This window comes from Cetorhinus maximus, chromosome 7 (assembly GCF_964194155.1).
Source record: "Cetorhinus maximus chromosome 7, sCetMax3.hap1.1, whole genome shotgun sequence".
Classification (NCBI taxonomy): Eukaryota; Metazoa; Chordata; class Chondrichthyes; order Lamniformes; family Cetorhinidae; genus Cetorhinus; species Cetorhinus maximus.
In genome coordinates this window covers 84,669,159-84,693,662 of record NC_135885.1, presented here as the reverse complement: position 1 = coordinate 84,693,662, position 24,504 = coordinate 84,669,159, and positions in this window count along the sequence as shown.

Sequence of the window (24,504 nt, the reverse complement as noted above, 5' to 3'; positions counted from 1 at the left end):
CACTGCTCAGCTCCTAGAATCCAAGAATGGTTTTCTTTTCCAAGCGACCCAGAACTTTCTTCCTAGCCATCTCCCACTCATCACTTCTCTTACTGAACTGTTTTCTTTTCTCCTGAAAAACTTGAACCTATCCAGAGACTTTCCTGTTTCTGTTCTCTTTCTTTTGAACAGAAACCGACTGCTTAATAAAAATCCTGCTTTGTTTTAACACAAGCAGTTTTCTCTTTGCTTCTTGCCCAACAGGAGTTTCTACGTGTGTATGAGTCTTGCACAAGTTGTAACTTAAAACCTCAAATTTTGTTTCTGTTAGTCTTTTCTTAGCTTTGATCCACCTTGCAACCTTAGCCAAATTCTAACTTCTCAGAAGTCAGCTCATATCAAGGAATTCCAATTACCCCTTTTTCTAATATTATTTTAGTTTCACTTTGGATTTAAAGGGATATCTCATAAACACATGCTTTTCCAAAATGCAGAGTTTATCACACTTTCAACTTCATTCTTAGCTAATGTATCACCATTCGTTCAGTTTATATGTTGCCCATGTTCTATTCTGTGCTCAATACTTTGCACTTGTTCATATTACATTTCAGCTCCACTGTCCTGCCCACTTACATATTTTGTTCAAATCATTCTGTAATTTCTGAGCTGCCTCCTTCAATTCTACTGCCCCAACTAGTTTAGAATCGTCTGCAAATCATTGTTGTGAATTAGAAACAATTGGTGTCCCATACCTATGTCTCAGGTGGTTTAATATATATTTTCAAAAACCCTTTGATAAGTTTCACCAAAAGACTTATGTAGAATAAAATGGAACAAGCTAGTGAAGGGCATTTAACCACATAGATTAAAATGCTTCGAGAGCATCAACCAAAGGCTAAGAATAAACGAAAGATTTTTGGAATAGAAAGGCTTGGGGCAGAATTTTACATCCCGTGGGCAGGGGCGCGCCTGAACCACTTGATGTGAAATTACACGAGATGACGTTGGGTGAGCGTCCCAACTCCATCCCGCACTTGCACGATATTTCACTCAGCGGTCGTGCATGGGTGTTGGAGCCGTGCCTATCATTGATTAAAAGGCCACACAAGGCCATCAAAAAGGCAATTGACCAAGATTTCATGTTGCCCATGTGATTTTGCGCTCATCGCACAGGCAAAATGGGCAGGCGGGCAGCCGACATTTTGCAAAACCTCATCCAAGGGTGGGATAAAAAGCGTCTGCAGCATTGCCATCGTGAGTAGTGAGAGGTTTGGAGATAGTTTTCTGCTGGTTGCTTATTGGTACTTGACCGCTTCATCCCTGTTCTGAGGTTCAGTCTTAGCATTTCTAGACTTCATTTCAGGACTCACTGGTGTCGCCAAGGCCCCCAGAGGATTTTGACTGTGTGAACCCTTCCAGGCATCGGAAAGCCTTCTGTTACCCTGGTAATGGGGATTGTGCTCTCCACAGGAGTCAGCTCCTCTGAGGAGGAAGAGAGGGGCAGAAGGGAAAGGAGGCCAGGCGTCCCTATACAGCTTCCAAGGGAGGGACCTATGGGAGGAGAGGCACAGGCACAAGGGCACAGGGCCAGCAGGTAGCCCAAGGTAGAACGGGCCGCAGAAGACACCACTATCCTGCTGCCAGGGTTTACAGGCGGCAATGCAGCTACCTCAACACGTCTGAGGTGCAATGCCGAAGGAGGCTCCACTTCTCAAGGGAGACTGTGACCTCCTGTGGTCATATGATTGGACCTGAGATCAGCTCCAACTGTGTGGCTCTGAAGGTCACAACGGCCTTCAACTTCTATGCCTCTGGCTCTTTCCAGGGATCAGTGGGGGATCTTTGCGGAGTGTCCCAATCAGCTGTCCACAGTTGCGTCAAGCTGGTGACTGACGCTCTGTTCAGGCGGTTAATGACATTTATTCATTTTCGTACGGATGAGGCCAGCCAGGCTGAGTGAGCCAGAGGCTTTGCAGTTATTTCTGTGTTCCCCCGCATCCAGGGTGCAATCGACTGCACACATGTGGCCATCAAGGCACCAGCGGGTTAGCCAGGTGCCCTTGTCAACAGGAAGGGCTTCCACTCCATGAACATCCAGATAGTTTGTGACTACAAGGCACAGGTTCTATAAGTCTGTGCAAGGTACCCTGGCAGCTCCCATGACGCCTACATCCTCAGACGCTCCCAGGTGCCGGGGCTCTTCAGTGCTCCAGCCCAGCTGGATGGATGGCTGCTGGGTGACAAGGGCTATCCATTGAAAAGGTGTCTCATGATGCCTCTCTACCACCCAAGAACAGAAGCAGAGCAGCATTATAATAGGAGTCATGCCTCCAAAAGGGCGGGGATAGAGATGACCATAGGTCTTCTGAAGATGCACTTTTGATGCTTGGACCATTCAGAGGGTGGACTACAATATCCTCCAGAGCCAGTGTCACAGATAGTGGTTGCATGCTGCGCTCTCCACAATCTGGCTCTGGCAAGGGGGGATCCACTGGAGGAAGAGGATCTTGAGGCAGCTTCAGAGGCCACAGATGATTAATCCAGTAGTAAGTCAGAAAAAGAGCTCAGTGAGGAGAACGCTGAGGGCACGGAGGCAGACCTCTGTAACCTTCAGGGAGGTAGGGACGCCTTGATCCAAAGCTCCTTCAGCTGGGCTGCCAAAGATCCTTTTCCACCTCATGCCAGGGCTGCCACCTCCATCCCAGATGTCCGAAATGCTCCTGTCATGTGAACCCAAAGTCCACTCAGTGCCTGTGCAATAAAGTTTAGAGCCACTCACGTCCAGCGTTACATACTGGCGTACCCAGCACCAAAAATAAAAGGTGAAGCATACTCAGGCCATCAGAACAAAAGCAAATTTAATGTTATTGTCACATTCAAATCACAGTGACATGATTATTACTGGTGTTGATGTCCGCATCAGTAGACGTATAAACCAAACATAACTGAACAGAAGATCATCCGTGAACAGTCCCTCTCGTGTTTATGTTGGAGCCGTACCCCCATCACCCCCCAGCCCTCGCTGGCAGCGGCATTGGAGACAGCCGGCTGACTCTGCCGTTCTGTTGGACTTGATGACCTTGGTGGTCATCCTCTGGCCTGTGGAGCCTGTGCTGGCCCCGCCTTGGAGGGAACGGCTATTGCCATGGCTGACATCTCCCCAGTCATCGCAGCCTCATCAGATGCAACGGTCACTGGCAGAGGGGCGGAGGAGCTGCTGCCATCATCCAGAGCACCCTGAGAGGAGCTCGCAGAGATGACAAGCAGCTCGTGCACCAATGTGAGGTCGCTCTGGACCTCCCACCTCACCATTGATGGATGGGCACCTAGCAGAGATACTGGGTGCTTTATCCATCTCCCACATGGACACTGACCACCTGAGGCCCAAGCACAACCTCAGGAACCCCTGATTCTGTCCCTGGAGCTGCCTCTCCATGAGAGTCAAAACTCTCTCAATGGAGGAGGCAGTGCGCTAGGCCATGAGGGTCAATGCAGTGCTTATGGTCCGCATGGACTCCTCCACATCAGAGACCATGGCACGCATACCTTCATGGATCTCCATCAGATCCACCTGCATATCCTGCTGGACCTCCAGCATCTGCCACCTAATAGATGAATCTAGAGGTTCATCATCTGCCTTCGACCCAGCATTGTCCTTGTCTCTAGCAGTCCTCCGACTGCTGGCGTCTTGGGCACTCTCTGCTTCCGTCTGCACCTCAAGCGAGTGTGAAGTGCCCTCACCAAAGTGCACTGACAATGTAGCCAACAATCTAATGCCCACCGAGGTGATAGTATCTGTGCTGCTGCCTGGTTCAGTGAGCGGGTGTGACATAGGTGCAGATGAAGCTCAGTGGTCCTCTGGCATCAGGGGTGGCCCTTCGGGGTGCTGAGAATGAGTGTGTGCTGGCAAATCTAAAAGGGAGAACAAGGACATGTCATTAGTTAAAGTCATCACCCTATCACTGTGCATGCCAGGCACCCTGGTGAGAAATGGAGATCTGCATCACGGTGTCATCGTCTTTCAGTGATCAATGGGGTCTCCAGGTTTGAGGCTCCCATCAATGAAGAGACTACACTAGAATGGTTGCACAATCTGAAACTCTCACCTCTGTGCACTGCACTTTTACCTTCGTCTGACACCCCTGCCTCACCACGACCGGTTGCACATGGAGCGTGCTGGCTCTCGAGCTTGAGGGTGCCCTGCTTGAACCTGGTGAGCAGCAGCAGGTTGGGCGGGTCTCCACCAGTCCGTGACCCCTTCAATTGGTTATGGCTTGTCTTCTCTTGAAAGGACAGAGGAGCATCGATTAGTCCATTGCAACCTGGCCGACCCCACCTAAGGAACCTCTACCTGAGGAACACATCACAGGGCACATCCAATTCGTGGCCCTTGAGGTGCAAGGCACTCAGTCCAAGCTACCAGGGCTCACCCCCTTGGTCAGCTCTGGTGTCATTGGCAATTGGCACACAGACTCTAACACCCCTGAGCTCCATGTGGGGATAGCCAGCCCTTAACACTTCTGCACACTGATCCATGCCAACATGGTACTCACCCTTCCTGAGCGCAGCAGGTCATTGAACCTCTGTGGCGCCGCACAATATCATGGCTGCTGACCTGCGCTGCCACCTCCTCCCAGGCTTTTTTCGTCAGGTGTGGTGGCCTCTTCCTTCTGTCCCTTGGTACAAGGGTGTCCCTCCTGGCAGCCACCTCCTCCAGGTGAGGCACTTGACCGAAAAGCTGGGGGCCGAGTGCCCACCCAACCTGTCCTCCCACCTGGCGTCTCCAGGCACTGACAAGGCAATAAGTACTGTATCTGCAATGCAGACTGTATGCTTCTTGACTGGAAGCCTTCAAGGGGCTGCCTGTGTCATTTTTAAACTGCCAGCCAGGTTGCCATTGCACCCGGTACATGACACGCCCCCGCCCGGCCCTTCCTGACCATTGGGAAGAAGCGTTTCACGCTGGGCGGGCCTTAATTGGCCAGCCAGCGTGAAAAAGCGGGCATGGGCCAATCACGGTTGGGGGCCTGTTTCCCAGCCAATCCCAGGCTCGCCAATCGTGCCCGCTCGCTGAGCTGAAAATTCACGCCTAGGTGTGCGGTGTTCCACAAGGGCCTGTGTTGAGATCACACTTATTTGATATATAACACAAATGACCTAGACTTCAGAATCAAGGGGACAACATTGAAATTTGCTGATGACTTCAAATTGGTATGAGGAGCATGGCAAATTTTGACAAGTATTCTGAAAGACTGCATGAGGTCTTGATAGATTAGCAGGACGGGTGTGCAGGTGGCAGATGCACTTCACGCAGAGAAATGTGAAGAAGTATATTTTGAAGTAACAAAAAAGAAAGGGAGTGCAACTTAAATGGCAAAATTTTAAATGGAATGGAATAACTGATGGATACTGGTGTGGAGTTGCAAAGGTCCCAACTGGCAGTATAGGCCTGATGCCAAAAGTAAGGCAAGCTGAATGCCTGATTCTGTACTGAAGGCATAGAATAAAAAATAAATGAGGTAATAATGTATATGTACACGACTTTAGCTGGAGTCCAGCCTGAATATTGTGCAAAGCGTTTGAGAACGACATTCAAGGAAAAATACAAAAGTAGTGGAAAATCTGCAGCACTTATTTACCAAGATATTATCAGGGATGAGCAATTTGCAGTTATGAAGAGAACCTAAAGAGGTTGAAGCTTTTTCTCAGGAGCTGAGAAGGTTGATCAGTGATCTAGTGGCGATCTTCATGATTCAGAAGAGTTACAATAAAGTAAACATGATAGATCATTTCAACGGATTGACAAGTCAGTTACTAGATGGCACAAAATCATAAAAAGAAATAGAGGGGATAAGAAATAAATATCTTTACCTAGAGAGTGGGTATAAAGTAGAATCCTCTGCAATGGGTCCTTGTGAAACAGAATCAATAAGTATTTTAGAAGAAAATGAAATAGTTACCTGAAGAAACAGAACATCAAAGGGTATGTACAGCAAGCAGGAATGACAGAATTGAAGGAGGCAGCTCAGAAATTGCAAAATGATTTGGACAAAATATATAATTGGGCAGGACAATAGAGCTGAAATTTAATACAAATCAATATTGAGCACAGAATATAACATGGGCAACACACAAACTTAATGAATGGTGATAAGTTAGCCAAGAATGAAGCTGTAAACGACATCGGTGTGTTAGAAAGCTCAGCATTCAATATGTCCAACCAAATTAAATAGCAACACCAAAGCTGTGTTGCCAAATATACAAGCGCTGAGGGGAGAAAAACACTGGTTTAAGCTTAACGGGCCAAATAATCAATTTTTGTGCTGCAGCTTTCTACATTACATTAAATGTGATTATATATTCAGATGGGTCAGATGATGATGAGAACAATTTGAAACAAATAAATAGAATGGTCAATGCATGACATTAAGTTGTGTGATGGTTATTATATGGTAACTGATGCTATCATTCTGGTGCTATTAGAAAGAGATTGAACGAACTGATTAGTTTTGTGTAGGATGCTCATGTATGAATGATAGCTTTTCTGATATATCCTTAAGGGAATCAGTATGGTTGCCTTAACAGATGGGCAGACATTTCAGGCCTGCCAAAAATGTGGATTATTTTTTGGATATGTAGATCTAATGTGTTATTCTTCACATTTAGGGTTAACTTTGAGGCTCCAGTTTTGTTGCAAAGCCTCACAAGTAGCCAGCACATTAACGGAGATGGGGCTGCAATACTGTGGTCCTGATTTTCGAACCTGTCCTCAACACTGGCATGATTTTACACTAGTAATAGAACCTGCCAAAATTATTCCCTTCAGTTGTTATTTACAAAAGCTTTAGACATATGGATCGATGACACATCATTGGGTACAACTAGGAGGGATATCTTAACAAACTGAGATTGTTTTCTCTCGAAGAATAGACTGTGAGGTGGCATGATAAAGGTTTGAAAGATTCTGGGGGATGACGATAGGATAGATATAAGGAAGATGTTTCCACTTGGGGTGTCCAAAGCTGAGGATCATCAGTATAAGATAGTCAATAATAAATCCAATAAAGAATTCAGTAGAAACTGAGTGTGGAGCTTGCTATCACATGGAATATTGAAGCAATTGGCATAGATGCCTTTAAGGCGGTGCATGAGGGTGAAAGGATTAAGAAAACATGCAGAAAGGGTGAGATGAAGAGTGATGGGAGGGGGCTGGTGTGGAGAATAAACACTGGCACAGACCAGTTGGACAAACAGGCCCATTTCTTGCTGTGATTCTATGTAATTTCACAAAACAAGTAGAGGACCAGTTTGATTTTTGATATTTAAGAAAAATAATTTGCACCTTTAATGCTTTACACATTTGAAAGGTATGTCACTGGTTGAAAGTTTTGGTAAGTCTTTGGTTTTTGAGGCAGTGTGGAAATTTTGAACAGTTTGGGTTTTTCTGATGATTCAAGTTTCAGACCTGTATAGTAGAACTACTGAGAAAACTCAGTTTAGTTTAGGCTTCATTTCCAGACCACCTGAACTGCATCAGAGCCCAGACTTTTGATTCACAATCCTTTGCATGTTTACTAAAATGGAGAGCAGTGTTCCAGTGAAATGAGGAAATGAACTAATATAAATCAACACTGAAATAGGTCTAGAAGCTATAAATAGTGCAAATCAGTTCCAAAAAAATACTAACCACGCCTGTTTATGGCTGGGCTCCAATATAACCCCAACCTTATCCCTCTATAGCAGTTATTTATATAATGACTTCCCAAGATTGAAATCAAGCAATATCCTTGTTCAAGATGGCATTGCAGCTGCTGCCATTTCTAATAATGTTCCTGTAACTGGTATTGTATTTTCATTACTGCCATTAGTGTTTAATTTGATTTTGAACACAGATTTACTGCTAAGCATTATATGCATCCATTTGTTTTTGATGCTAATGATCAGTCCAGCACCACAGTTTGCGAGGAGCAGAACATAATCAGAAGGATTTTACTTGCAGCGTAAACAGGGCAGTAGCAGCATGAAAATGGCTTAGTGGCCAATTTATGTCAATGCTTCAATCCCCATTGTCCTTAAAGGGGCCTCTGCTGAGTGCTTCAGGTGGTGGACCCTTCTACCATGTGATTGGGGTCCTATGATGTACATAGGTTGCTGAGATGCAACAGAGTGCTCATTTGATGCCTGTAGCTCACTAGCGATGTATAACAATGGGACTAGGCCTGCCACTGGCAGGATTAGGCAGTTGGTCAATGCCCTCTGCTGTCCAGCGCTCAACAGTTAACTATTAACCCAACGCAAATTAATTATGTAGTAGATAGGGTAATAATGCAAGTTATGATATTATCTTATTGCTGTTATTAAACCTCTTCTTGTAGAGAGCATTTTACTGCTTTTCAGAAAAGTAAATTACTTTGCTTTGTTTATGGAAGACACTTTAATAGAGGACGGAATTTAGTGATATCGTTTCACAAATATGTCACCCAATAACTAAATGAATTTTCTGCTGCCATTTTCTCTGCATGGTTGCCATCTTGTTTATTTCCATATTCTTCTCAATTCATCAGAATCAAGCACATGATTATAGGTGGAAAAATTATTTTAAAAGCCTCATTCATTTACTTCAGATATTTCCTGGATGAATAACTATCAGTTCTAACTAAACATACTTCCAGCTAATTTGAATATTTATTCTGCTGACAAAAGTTAGCTCAAATAAATATCACATACATTTGAACAAGAACTCCTGATGTTAGTTCTCAAAGCTAACCTTAAATTCTTACCTCAAAGCCGGTTTGGCTTTGTAGCAAAGCAGTAAGGTACTTATTAGATTACAGGGTTATTATTGAGGTTTTTGTAGTCTGGTTGCTTGTTGGTAACTGGGGTGAATCCCATGATAAATGCTTGGATTATCAGAGACCATTAAAATAGAAAAAAGAAAACTAGCAAGTAAAATACTTATAATTGTGTGCCAACATCAGTACAAAATTAGATTTAGTTTTCGCTCCAGTTCACAAGAAACAAATTCAAATTCAGGATTTTTGCCATGCCATAATAATTTCTGGTAGTGTAAAATATTCAATAAGTACAAAATTCTCATTTAAAAACATTAAATAAAAATATTTTCTCCCTCACAAGATAATGGGACATGGAGCAGAGTCCAAGAGAAGGAAATTGGTTCGGGATCAATTTAAAAGAGAAACAGATCACTATTTTCTGAGAAGGGAAATTGAGGATCCATAAAGATATTAACAGCGCAGTTTGAATTTTTGCTTAGGAGAGGAAGGGGAAGGAACCAGCAGAGCCTCAGCAATTAGCAACGTAAATTCGAAATTCGTGACTTTAACTCATCAGTGTTCTGAGGCTGCAAAGCGCATTTCACTGTGCTGCCACTTGCTGTAAACTAAGTTTATGTTTGGTATAGCATATCCATAGAAATAAAAATATTCATGAAAGTAAGAGTCATATTAAGTTGGAGATGTATCATTCACTGGAGATTCTCAGTAGGATTTTAGCTGTTTACCAACTAATTAGGCAGAAGAAGACTACATTTCACAGGTTGGAGAATGGCAAAAGAGAGTATAAGGTTCAGAAGGAGATGTCTTATTAAAAAATGGGGCCACAGAGAAAGTAGGATGAGGAAGAAGTAGAAAGAAAATATAACAAATTAGGACAGGTCAGGCAATTGAAGTGAAAGTTCATTGAATTTTGTAGTTTTAGATGCTTGATTTGTTTGCATCATCTATTTCTTTCCTTCTACTCACATTAGTCAGGAGTGAGATGGAATACTCTCCACTTGCCTGGATGAGTGCAGCTCCAACAATACTCAAGTTTGACACCATCCAGGACAAAGCAGTACACTTGATTGGCACCACATCCACAAACATTCACACCCTCCACAACTGATGCACAGTGGCAGCAGTGTGTACCATCTACAAGATGCACTGCAGGAATTCACCAAGGCTCCTTAGGCAGCACTTTCCAAACCCATGACCACTACCATCTAGAAGGACAATGGCAGCAGATGCATGGGAACACCACCACCTGGAAGTTCCCCTCCAAGCCATACACCAACCTGACTTGGAAATATATCACAGTTGCTTCACTGTCGCTGGGTCAAAATCCTGGAACTCCCTTCCTAACAGCACTGTCGGTGTACCTACACCACACGGGCTGCAGTGGTTCAAGGAGACAGCTCACCATCACCTTCTCAAGGGCAATTAGGGATGGGCAACAAATGATGGCCTAGCCAGCAACGCCCACATCCCGTGAATGAATGAAAAAAATTAGTGTTGAAACCATAAAATATGTACAATCAAGTTGGAACCTTCCAGGAAGATCTTCATGTGAGAGTAATTAACATTTGAAATGGACTTCTGGGGCTGTATTTTCAAACCTGGGATGGAAATCTGGCATCCAGATCATTTCTGGGTCCCTACCCTATGCCCCATCTGTGTCACTAATGCACTATTTCAAAATGCAGATCTCCTAATTGGTCCAGAGGCGAGCTCACCGCTCAATTAGTGGCACTGGGTCACTGCCAGGAGATTGGAACTGACTTTGGAGTGCAATGTTCAAAGACATGCTGGGCTTACTACTACCTTGTAGAATTGAGCAGGCAGGAGATCAGAGGCCTTAGCAGCCTCATGGCACAGGCAAGTGGCCAAACGGTCAACGAAAAGGTGCCAGACCCACTCTGTGGGAATCATCCTTTCTTCCAACAACTTTACTTCACATACATTGGTGGAGGGGTGGAGTTGGATGTGTGGTTGATTTTATGGAGCCTGCAAGGGAAGGAAACTTGGTGGGTGGGGTAACTTAATGAAGAGCGAGTTGAATGTTCATTTTCCCAACGGTGGGCTCAAATTTAGAGATTAAGTCAGCAGGGTGTTTGTGGCTGGTCAGGCCTCAGGCTGACCCATGATGGTTTCCTACTTGTAATAGATTTGCATGCCATGAATATTGATTATATTAAAACTTTTTGTAATCCTGTCCTACCTTTATGATAAAGTCAACGGCACACGAGAATCTCATGGCACCTGGTTCACATTGTTTATTGTCAGCTTTGTGCAGTTAGTGGTTTTCCTTGTTAGAGGAACAACAAAGACAAGGGAGGCGAACAGGAGAATAGCAGCTTGCATGGAAGCTTGTAACTGGCAAGGGTGAGTGAGTGTGACGGGAGTGGGGCTGTGAAGTGGGGTCAGGGCATGGAGGATTGAAGTCTGATCCAAGAGAGGACGGAGGGTGGGGTCAGGGTCATGGAGGACTGAAATGGGAAAGGCCTGGCATCCTGAGTGTGGTGGGGATGGTAAGAACGGTCAGTCAACATAAGAAAATGAGGGGCCTAAAGGGCGGTGTCAGTGCTGTCTACATGTGGGTCCATCCCAGGGTGTTGGCTGGCAGAGTCCTTCCAGGGCTTTGCATTCACCTACAGCATTTAAATTATCTCCGCTGAGAGTGATCTTTGTCCTTTACAATGCACAAGAGGGAGGGCCAGCTGAACTTGCAAGTGCAGCCATGTCCCATGGCGAGTCAAACACTGGACATTAACATGAACATTCAATAAAGAGTGAACAGAAAAAATAACATTGTTTCTTCCACAATAAAGGAAATATCCCAACTCCCCTGTAACCATCGATGTGTGCCAACCATGAGGAATGCCAGTACCTTTAGCTCCTGACTAAGCTATTCTCAACAAATAACAATGATGGACACATGAATAAAGGGAAACCAATATAATGTGAAATATTTACTAGTGAAATTTTAAACTGAAAAGACACCTGTGCTGCCTTTGTGATCTCAATAAGTCTTATGTAAATGGCGATGTAATTGGGCAGGAAGCTTGTGGCTGTAATGCAGAGCCTCTCTGTTTATCCAAGACGCTCTTTTGTAGCCTGCCCATATCTGTTTCATTGTCAGCTGATGGTGGGTTTCACCATTGAAACATTTCCCCTGCTGCATGATTGCATGTGTCTCCCAGGTACACCACTGGCACAAATTGTAATTGTAATCACGTAGGAAACATGAAAAAGCAAGAGAGTGGAAGTAGTGCCCACTTGCTGATCCACCATCGAGAACAGCACGCTATGATTAAAATTCCACCCATCATTTAATGGCTCCCCCATTGCTCCCAACAGCTATGCACAAACAAACAAACTGTTCGCTTTTCCCCATCTGTGATTTGAAAATTGCCTTCTGGTTTTCCCCACCCTATTGACAAGTTTTTCAAGGAACTTGGAGGTGAGTGGGTTTCCACACTCCCCTCCACCACCCCTTCGAAAATAGCAGCACATTCCAGAGGCAATGGAAGACTGATGCAACATCTGAGTGCCCTATTTTCAAAGCCTGCCTGTACCTGACCTTGGCCCCATGGGCGATTGAAAATCAAGCCCCTGGTAGGATAATGAAAGCAATTGGGCTCACAATCGCTGGTGGTGTCGCTGGTGCCGGTGGGCTGCGTTTCCCGCCAACAGTCGTTAGGGAGCTCATTGTAATACATCAGCATAACATTAAAAGACCATCCTGCCAGGCTCTTGGACCCTCGCTGGATCGTCTGTCCAACTTGGTGCGTAAGCACGCCGACGTGTTTCACAACAGCACACAGGCGATGTGCACTTGGCGGCCTTCACTTTGGGGGAACTGGAGGTGCACAGCAACATTCTGCAGACCTCACCAGGGTCACCTGTTGCTTTGCAGGCTTCAGGGGTGCTGGGGGGCCAGGGTGAAGTGCCCCCTGCCACGGAGGTGACTGTTGTCGGGAGGGTGTCCGGGGGCAACTGCTGCCCAGCCTCAAAGGCGACTGTTGTCCGGGGTGGGGCAACTGCTGCCGTGGCGTTGGATCCCGCGCGTAAGAAATTTGAGGTGGGGCAGGGTAGGCAAGGGAAGTGGCCACACAGAGGGACACCTGTATAAACTGACCATCCCTCTGCAACTGAGACAGATCAGGTGGAGCCACAGTGATCATTGGGGTCGGGCTCCTAGCCTGCTCATACACGCAAACATCATGGAGGCACCAAAGGACCACCAAGCCCTCGAGACCTTACTCCCCTGCAACCCCACAACTCCCCACGCACAGACTGCGAGTCCGCCACCCCTTTATTGGGCCGCGGAGCAGTTGGACTGCATGTGTTGTACAATCTCCTTGCCAACACTGGACATTAACATGAACATTTAATAAAGAGTGAACAGAAAAAATAACATTGTTTCTTCCACAATAAAGGAAATATCCCAACTCCCCTGTAACCATCGATGTGTGCCAACCATGAGGAATGCAGTACTGGCCATGTAGCAGTCACTGCTGGAGGCGCTCAAAGCCCCTTGCAATCTCAGCATCCTGGTTTGGACCAGTGTCCCCCATGTCGCAGGTTGACAGGGCAGCCATGCAGCGCACTCATCTCTGGCCATTAGAGGGATGACCAGCACTCTCCGGGAAGCATTAAGGAGCGGTCACACAGGGCCAGGAAAGGCGCTAAGTACAGCCATGATAACCACGTCTCACTCTCTTTTAGGTTGCAGGGGGACCACATCAGCAGCATGGAGCCTGGTAACCTAGCTGTATGCCTGCTGGCCTACAGAGAGCGAAGAAGACAAAGGAGAGAGAGAGACTGAGGCTCCTGGCCGCGCAAAGGCAGGAGCAGCAACCTCATGAAGAAGGGGTTGCTGGGGCTCCCACACACATTGCCCAGGAGCGACAGCAAGCTGTGCTGGCCAGTGCCTAGCAACACCCAGGGTCTATAGACGTCGCCTGCCATTCCTGCAGATGACTAAGAACCAGTGTTGCTGTTGACCGCGCATGTCTCGGGACCTGGCCGCTCACATCTGCCACTTACTGCAGGACTTGGTGCTAATGGGACACTGATGGCATCCACTGCTGGTGGCTATGAAAGTGACCACGGCGCTCAATTTCTATGCCAGTGGCTTCTCTCAGGGCTCCACAGGTGACCTCTGGGGGATTTCACAAGCTGCCACCCACAAATGCATCCATGAGGTCACAGATGCCATCTTCTCTAGTGCACACAACTTTGTGCATTCCGCCCGGGACCGGGACAGCCAGGGTGCAAGGGCCATTTGGATTCGCCCAGATTTCAGGATTCGCACAGGTGCAGGGTGCGATTGACTGCACTCATGTGTTGCTCAACCTCCGTTGCAACACATGTGGACTACATCAACTGCAAGGGGTTCCACTCACTGAATGTGCAGCTGGTGTGTGACCACCATAAACGCATCCTGCAGGTCTGCGCACAGTTTTCAGGGAGTGTGCACGGCGCCTACATCCTCAGTCGGTCACGGATCTCTGAAGTCTTCCAGGGTCCACAGAAGCTGCAGGGATGGCTTCTCGGGGACCAGGGCTACCCACAGAGGACACGGCTGATGACACCCGTGCAGTGGCCTCAGACTGCAGCAAAGCGATGCAATAATGAGGCTCATACTGCAGCTCACAACTTGGTGGAGCAAACCAGCGAGATGCTGAAAATGAGGTTCCGTGGCCTGGACCGGTCTGGTGGAGCCCTGCAATACAGTCCACAGATGGTGTAACGCATCGTCATCATCTGCTGAGCCCTTTACAACCTGGCGCTCCAATGGGGAGAGGAGCTGGCTGAGGAGATGGAGGAGCTGCACGCCTCCTCCAATGAGGAGGGCGCCGATGGGGTCGAGGGTGAGGAGGTCCTCAGAGGCAATAATGATGGGATGAGGCTCTCGCACTGGATAGACGAGGCAGGTGCACTTGGGAGGCCCTCATAGCTGCCAGATTTGTGGAGGATGATGATGACATGCAGTGAGGTGACCCCATAGTTCCTCACATTGCATCTGTTAACGTTTGACTCCAGTCTGGCTTATGGCAGCTCGAATTCCCTCTGTGATAAGGCTCCTGTCATGGAGACGCAGTGGGGGTCCTAACAGTCGCTCAATTGCAGGAGGATGATGACAACATGCAGTGAGGACGCTCCATAAATCTTCACACAACCTCTGAGAATGTCTGACTCCTGTCTGGCCGCTTGAGCTCCATGATCAGGGTCCTATCATAGATTCGGAGCCATGAAAATTTAGAAGCATCTGATGCTTTGTCCACCTTCAGCACCTGAGCCCTTTAGGAGCTGGAGCACAGCATCAGTGGTCACAGATGCTGAACAGATGGGGGCCAGCCCCACCTTAAAGGTGCTGAGAGCACAGTAAGCAAAAGAGAGATCTCTGTGACACCTGCTCACTACATTCTGGCAGCAATGACCAGCACCGCTGAGGTGCACGCATCAGTAATGTCTCCAGGGAGTGTGAGGCCGGACAATCACTTTGGCCTGAAGGCTGCTCAAAGCACAGGGAAGGGCCCTGGACTGAGACACCTGCCTTTATCTTGTGCAGAAAGGTCTCACATCTGAGTGACAAGAACACTGCTCATCAGAACAAAGAGCCATAGGCAGGGAGACATTCTTGGGAGTTTATTGACAATAGTCAACATTATGTACAAGTGATTAACACCTGTGCCCAGGCTGTGTAACAAATTCTCCTTAACTGTCTTAACCCTGCCACTACATCTTGTTGCTCCCAGGACATCCACAGCAGATGTGGAGGCAGCCTGTTGACTGTGACGTCCTGTCTGTGATGACTTTGCCTGGTGTCCTCTTGAGGGCCAAGACTTGGAGGGCCCCGGCCTGCTTTCGGGGTCCTGCTGTGTGGCAGTGGCACCCTCCTCGGCCTGTGGAGCTGGAGCTGCTGAGGTCACAGGAAGTGACTCTCGGAGCCACCTAGATGGATGGGCCCGGATTGTGCACCTGCTGATCCTCCTCCTTATGGGTGCCCGGGGGCCCCTGGCTGACTCCTTGAGGAGCAGAGGTAGCTGGAGTGTGATCGAGCTGCCCGTCACCCCTCTCGCGTACACACTGTTGGAGGCCAACTATGGCATCAGTGATGGAGTTGAGCTTGAGCAACAGCACAGGTGTGATGTCCTGGACCAAGGTCTCTATGGCGACCGCCACCCAGTATTGACCTCGGTGCGTTGGCATGCCGGTGCTATCACCTCAGACTGAAAGCAGATGGATTCCTCCATTGTGCCTTGCAACCTGAGGAGTGCAGCGGACATCCCTTCCTGATGTTCCTGAGCTTACCTTTGCAGCTCCAGCAACTGAGGTATGACCGAGTCCAGAGGCTCGTCATCTGACTCAGACTCAGCAACGTCCTGGCCTCCAGCAGTGCTCTGAGTGCCAGAAACCTGGGAAGTCCCTGCTGCCACCTGCTGTGGATCAGACAGTGCGATGTACACACCAGATTGTGATTCTGGGGCTATTCTGAAGTTAGGTCCCACCGAAACAAAAACAGAAATACCTGGAAAAACTTGGCAGGTCCGGCAGCATCGGCGGAGAAGAGCAAAGTTGACGTTTTGAGTCCTCATGACCCTTCAACAGAACAGTGGTCCCACCGAGGTGTGTGTCTCTGCGCTGGTGGAGGGTGTGGGTGAGCGCTGTGACAGGACTTCAGGGAGGGTGCCTTCATATTCCTCTTCAGAGGTTTCTTCGGGTGTTGATTGGAGGCCCTGGGTCATGGACTCTGTCAGCTGTTTGGCAGATGTGCCAGCGAAAGCAAGGGGAGATAATTAATGCATGGCAGTGGCCTGTGAAAGAGGACACATCACTCACAGCATGGTTGCCTGATGGATGTTGTACTGCTGGATCCTCACTTGGTAGAGCAGCGCTGACCTCACAGTCGGCACAGGAATGGTCCAGATTGTGGTCGGCCAGCTGGATGGCTCTGTTTTCAAAGTGCGTGAGGATCTTGACTTTGGGCCTCCTGCCAGCAGTCTACGACCTCCCTCGCTTGTTGTGTGCCAGTTTGTCCTGCATGGATAGAGATAGAGAAAGTGTAAGCAGGACGCCTGCCAGGCCAGATGATAAGTGTGTCTGGCCTGTGTGGGTGGTGAGTGGTCCCATGGATAGGATGAGGACAATGAGGACAATGACGGTGAGTGTGATGTCCCTTACACTGGCAATGAATGAGGGCCCTGTGGATGTGTGATGGGTTTGTGAGTATGAGAGTTGAGAGTGATGAGAGGAGTGACGTCACCTGGCGGAAGGGAGGAGATCATTCACCCTCTTGTGGCACTGGGTGGCTGTCCTCTTTTGAAGGGTATTGGCACTGACCACCGCTGTGACAGCCTCCCAAGCTGGATGGGTTCACGTTACTTGCCATCCTATGGCTAGAGTGGGGGCACAGGACATCCCGTTGGGCCTCCACAGCATTCGCTCAAGGGACCCGTCATTGAAGCGGGGGCTGCGGCCTTTTTTCTTTTGCTGGCCATGACTCCCAGGCAGCGGTGGTGAGCCGGTGACAATGAGCGCTGCGCTGGTGGCTGCCTTTTAAACATGGCGGCCAGCGTGATGCAACGGCAGGGTGATGGTGGGCGGGCGAATAAGAACCCGCCTGCCGTGGAAATGGCGTGTTTCCTGGGAATGCATAAGTAATGTGGCTGGGCTCAGGATGACACTGTATGAAAACCCGCCATCACCGTCAGAGGGTGGAAAGTCATTTTGCCCGCCCACTACCGCACTTAGTGCAAATTTGGGAAAATTTTGCCCATTGTATGTTTTGATTGTAAAGTCTAAATCATGAATGTAAATTGTGAACAGCAGTGGTCCCAGCACTGATACTTGTTAATCACCACTTCGCAACTTCAGGTGCTCCGAGTAACTACCCTTTACTGCCATTCTCTGCTTTCTGTCGTGAAGCCAGCTGGCAATCCATTCTGCCACTGGCCCCCTGACTCTGCAGGCTCATGACCATAACTCACAGTTCACACACACTGGGACCTATTTAAGCCTGAGAGCCACATCACATAAACATATTGCACAACACTCACTGACACACTTCCCTCTTACAGGGAGCAGCAGCAAAGAACTGGAAGAGGGCAAGTGAGTCTGCATGTTTTAACCCCCATGCTGGGGGAGGTGCTGACCATCATGGGAGGAGGCATCACTGAGACCATGACCACTGCTAATGTGCAGGCAATTGATGAGGGTATCCATACACTTAATCCGCCTGCTATCATCCCACTTTTCATTCTTCCCTCAATCTCTTCTGAATGAGAGGCTGCAAATTGTGTAAACATGCACTTCTTACTGTTTCCTCTCTCCCTTCATAAGCCAACCCTTGTTCATTCTTCATTTCAGACACCCAGGAACTGGAACCTGGCCAAGCAGTGGGGGAAGAGGAAGAAGAAAGTGAAGATGAAGTGACATCATTACTTGATTCAAAGATCACAGCCTTAAGCCCAGTCACTGATATTGTGCACACTTTAGAGGCTAGGGTGAAGGAGAATTTTTTTAAAAATTATTCATTCACGGGATGTCGGCATTGCTGGCTAGGTCAGCATTTATTGCCCATTCCTGATTGCCCTTGAGAAGATGGTGGTGAGCTTCCTTCTTGACTGCTGCAGTCCATATGATGTAGGTACACCCACGGGGCTGTTAGGAAGGGAGTTCCAGGATTTTGACCCAGCGACAGTGAAGGAATGGCGATATATTTCCAAGTCAGGATAGTGAGTGACTTGGAAGGGAACTTCCAGGTGGTCGTATGCCCATGTTTCTCCTGCCCTTGTCCTTCTAGATGGTAGCTGTTGTGGGTTTGGAAGGAGCCTTGGTGAATTCCTGCAGTGTATCTTGAAGATGGTACAGACTGCTGCCATTGTGTTTTGGTGGTAGAGGGAGTGAATGTTGGTGAATGGGGTACCAACAAGCGGGCTGCTTTATCCTGGATGGTGTCAAGTTTCTTGAGTGTTGTTGCAGCTGCACTTATCCAGGCAAGTGGGGAGTATTCTATCACACTCCTGACTTGTGCCTTGTAGATGGTGGACAGGTTTTGGGTACTCAGGAGATGAGTTACTCATCACAGGATTCCTCACTTCTGACCTGCTTTTGTAACCACAGTATTTATATGGCTAGTCCAGTTTGGTTTCTGGTCAATGGGAAGCCCCAGGATGTTGATAGTGGGGGATTCAGTTATGGTAATGCCATTGAATGTCAAGGGTAGATGCTCAGATTATCTCTTGTTGAAAATGGTCATTGCCTGGCACTTAAGTGGCAAGTAACACATATCAATCCAAGCTTGAATGTTGTTCAGGTCTTGCTGTGCATGGACGCAGATTGCTTCAGTTTCTGAGGAGCTGCAAATGGTGCTGAACATTGCGCAATCATCACCGAACATTCCCATTTAGCACCTTATGATGGAAGGAAAGTCATTGATGAAGCAGCTGAAAATGGTTGGGCCTATGACACTACCCTAAGGAACTCCTGCTGTGATGTCCTGGAACTGAGATGATTGACCTTCAACAACCACAACCATTTTCCTTTGTGCTCGGTATGAGTCCAACCAGTGGAGAGTTTTCCCCCGATTCCCATTGACTCCAGTTTTGCTAGGGCTCCTGATGCCACACTTCACCAAATGCTGCCTTGATGTCAAGGGCAGTCACTCTCACCTCACATCAGGAGTTTGGCTCTTTTGCCCATGTTTGACCAAGGCTACAATGAAGTCAGGAGCTCAGTGCTACAACTGGCCACTTGATCTGGCAAAATTATGGAGAACTAACGGGACTCAGTCTGCTCAGCTCATGTGCATATTGGTGTCTGCATAGGCCTGTCACCCGAGTGTCACTTGCCACTAACCTTTCCAGATTTTAGCAGATTATTTAAGTGCCTTTTACACTGACCCTATGTCTTCCTATGGTGACGCCCCAGCTGCTGACTTCCACAGCTACCTTCATCAATGCCTTCTTGCTTTCTCTTGGAGGATTTCTACTTCCAGATGGCGGAAACAGCACATCTCTCCTCTCGGAAACTGAGTCAGTTAAAGCCTTAAGGGTGGCATTTGAAAAGTGAGGAGACATGCGGGGACACCTGCCCATGTATGAGCTCCCTGCTGCTCCATACCTCCAGGCGATGGCAAGCCCTGTCTTGGCTGCCTTTTCAAAGGGCTTCTGCTACTGGATCCTGTAGTACAAGCGTCTGGCACATATATGGTTAATGTAGGACTGAATACAGTACTGCCCACACACAGATGTAAGACAGCACATGACCCATACCCAGGGTCAGTCTAGTGTTGGACAGAGCCGTGTGTACCAGCAAGCATGGAGACAGCTCCCAGCTTGTACCCTTTATTGTATATTTGTAAGTGGTTGTAGGAGTTAATAAAGACTTACAGTTAATCTACATAGGACTTTGAAAACTTCTTCAACCTACTGAACTGTAACCAACACCCTATAATTGGTCCTGCCGACAGGCCATGCCACTAATTGGGCACCAAGATCGCCTCTAGGCCAATTAGGCCCTTTGCATTTCAAAATCGCATTGCCTCACTGACATGATGCAGGGTCAGGCTCCCGATCTTGGATTGAAAATCCATGTCTTGCACATACGATAGAATGAAAAGCTCTCCTACTATGGATTTATTATGTTTACAGATCAAGCTGGCAGAAAAATAATGACTGCACTACTATTTTCAGCCAGAATGGAGATTATTGGGTAATTTTCCATCAATCCCACTTGGAGACTGCACTGTTATAAGACACTGATTTTGCACAAGTGATATGTTTTAGATGTCTTGTGGTGCAATGAGTAGCGTCCCTACCTCTGAGCCAGAAGCTCAGGGTTCGAGTCCCACTCTGGGACTTGATGGTCACACAAGGTGTGTTCATAATGTGGCCAAACAGGTAGATTATCAACCTGAATGTCCTTCCAATATTCCTATGGCACACAGTAAGAGCAGGAGAGTCTCCCAGTCAGCCAGAATCTGGAGAAGGCAATGGCAAACCACTACAGTACCTTGCCAAGCATAAGTATGGACCAACATATGGAAGTCTGTGGTCACCAGCAACCTTTTAGGGTGTAGTACCTGAAGAGAGAGAGAAAAATATTTTGGTTAAGTATCCTTCACTCACTGCTGGAGAAATAATCAATTAGTATTTTGTAATTATCCCACACTCACAGCATTCTTCTGGAGAAATCAGCCTGCTTTTATTGGGAGACATTGCTGTAGTTTCAATGATGAGTTCTGTTTGCTATAGTTGATTGAGACTCTATTTAAATTGACTCTGCTGAGTAAATAGAGTAAAAACATTTGTGTAGAGTTAGAATGTTTGCTATAAGTCCTGCCCTGTCTCAAACTCATTGACTAATACTGGGTGTTCACCCAGACTGGAAAATAATCCATTCGTTCTGATGTAAGAACATACAGATTATAAGGATATATATTTCAGAAAATACATAAATTTACTATATGTTATAAACAAATGTAACTCAAAAAAACCATATTTTAGTTCAATAACTCGAGAACAAGCAAAATGAAAACAAAAGTGAGCATTTATTTTGTTAAATTCTAATATGTAACTATTCCTTTGTTCAGTTGTGCTGTTAATGATTACAAGAGGACCTCTACTGGGCATTTTGTACTTACAACTTTCAAAATAATTTTAATCTTTATATATTTTATTATTTGACAACCTAGTTTAACTTATCTTTAAAATTTAAGCAGGTCTGCAAGCTGAAACAGTTTGAGGATACAATGTAAATATAGAATGCAATGAAATAATTGATATTGGAATGCAGAGCAGTTTCTCAAAATAAAGGGGGGTGTCGGTTTAACTCTTTCACCACACTGGAGTTCTTAACTGAATTGTCCTACACGGAGTAAAGGCTAGGCAAATATAGGAGAGACAGTGGAAATTGGATGGTTTAGCTTCATTGAGTTGCTCTTGGGTATCTTGTGGGAGCCAGTTGAGAATAATGGACCGGATCTTCCAAGGAGTGGCAATCACCCTCAGATTGCCACTCTGCTCCTGTTTATCTACCTTGCACTGGAGCTCCACATTTCTTGGCCGGCTTCTGAACTGGGCCTCCTGAAATGTGGAGAGTAGGACCCTCCTTCGTAGTGTAGGAGTGTTGGAGGAAGCCAAGCCATGTGCCTTTTTTATGGCACTAGCTGCCGTAGGTTAAAAATCCCAAAGCCACTTTTAGAAGCTACAAAGAGAAGGGTGAGGGGGTAGGGTGGGGTGGGGCAGTCGGGGTGGGGTGGGTGGTCGGTGGGGGCGGTTAGTCAGGGAGTTGGGAGGGTCGTCGGGTGGTCAGGGGGTTTTAGTAGTATGGTAACCCAGGAGTTAGAACTGGTTTTAATCCTTCTAACTTTCCCTCAGTAATCATTCTAGTAAGTGAGTCAGAACCATCCAAAGCCTCCGCCTCAAACACAGAGTTTTGGAGGGTTCCAGACGCAGAGGAATTGCCCCTCAGAAGTTGAAACTTCCCAGGCAATTTCCTCGGTGTCCTTGCATTGGGACTTTTGGGGGGAACCCCACCACACCTTCCGGGATACCTCTGGGGTACAACCACCCAGAGACCGGAAAATCTGGGCCAATGTCAACAGTTGCCTGTATGCAGGCTACTCCCCCAGCTTCTTAATTTTACAAGGGACCAAAAATCATTTAACACTAAACAGAGCACCAGAGATGCTATTTTCAAAAGAATTCTGAGGAGATGTGGGTTATCTCTTGTACAGTTTGGAATCCCACCATCACATGTCACTCGAGAGACATTGAGATAAAACTTTATCTTCATCACCTGGATAGTAACCTGGCAGAGCGATGTCCACCTGTTGTAGAATCTCCACTGTCCTTCACACAGTTTCCATAGTACCATATAATTAGAAAAAATGTCACATAAAAAGAGGCTATACTGTGTGCTAACTCTTGAACTCAAGCTATCTATCCTTATGCTAATGTTTTTTCAACTCTTTTTAGACATCAGTTTAAAACCATGCCATGGAATAATGTGATCAAAACTCAAAAAGCACATGAACAAAGACAAAAAAGGCAATTTGATCTATAGAAGCTCATCCCTTTAATATTTCTAACTCTCCAAGCCAATTATCCAACTGTACTTTGAACACCCCTAATATCTGTGTCTCTGCTACCTAACTTGACAGATTATTCCAATATTAATCACCTTTTGATACATTTATCATCTTGTAATATTTAAATTTTTGTCCCCTGGTCCTACAATCTTTAAATGTTGAAGTACTATTCTAAGTTTTTCTTGTATAAATCATTTAATATTTGATGAACCAGCATGATAGTCCCTTTTATTCTTCTTTCCAGATTATAGAGCTTCAGTAATCTTTCCTATAATCATTTGTTTTGCATTTGGGATTATTCTTGTTGTTTTTCTCCAAGTCCTCTGCAATACATATACATGTTTTTGTGATGTGGTGATTAGGAAGAAATGCATTACTCAAATTGTAAATAAAGAGGTAAGACTGAAAAATCTGAAACAGAAGCAGAAAATGTTGGAAACTGTAAGGAGAAAAGACAAATTCATATTTCCAGTGTTAGCAAAAAAATTTGGGTTCCAAAGAGGTAACTTGTCTTTTTTTACAGGTGGTGACTGACTGGCTGTGGATTTCCTGTGTTTGCTGTTTGTTCTCAGCGTAAAACCAAAGATTTCATGGCACATTCCGCCTGCTTTTTTAAAATTTAATTTATTTGATAATTTCCTCGTCCCTTTCTAAGTCTCCATATTCTATTTATTTTATATTGATTTTGGACACATTTTTCTCCCAGGTCCACTAATTAAAAAGCTGCTAAAATGTACATGTGATGGACCCAGAAATCCACAAGGAATGTGCAAAAAAATCGCCACAGTGCTGCCTCAAGGAACTTCTACATAACATAAAATTGTGCTAACATTTAATGTAAACCTGAAATTTCTGATGGTAGTAATTTCATAAATCCATTGAGGTAGATTTTAACTATTGGGTAATAGCATCATAAATCCATTGGGGTAGATCTTAACTATTGGGTAATAATCTCAAAATCTATTGGGGTAGATTTTAACTATTGGGTAATAATCTCATAAATCCAATGAGGTAGATTTTAACTATTGGGTAATAATCTCAAAATCTATTGAGGTAGATTTTAACTATTGGATAATAATCTCATAAATCCATTGGGGTAGATTTTAATTATTCGGTAATAATCTCATAAATCCATTCAAGTAGATTTTACCTATTGGGTAATAAATTCATAGGTCAGAAACTCACCTATGCCGCGCGGGCCAGAGGAAAATGCATTCCATAGCGCTCAGCGCTACCTGCGTGGGTGGGGGGAGGAGAGAGAGTCGGAACTGCATCAGGGAGATTAAGCACATATTGAAATTTTTTAATAAAGAAAGAGAAAAATCATTTACATATGTCCCCTCATGTGACAGTGTCACATGAGCTGGGACATGTTTGTCAATTTATCAAAATTTACTTACTGATTTTATTAAACCTTCAGGAAACCCCATCCTGCCCGTGGATGAGGTTTCCTGAAAAACGTGAAGGCCGCTTGGGCTCTTTGCCTGCCCACCAACCTTGAGGTTGGACGGGCAGCACTGTTAATTATCTAAATTACTTTTTTAATGGCCTTAATAGGCCTTTGACAGTTTGGAGGGTGCGCAGCCATCTCCAGTGCGCGCTCGCCAAACAAAATATCTAGATGACGTCGGGATGCATGCCTGACGC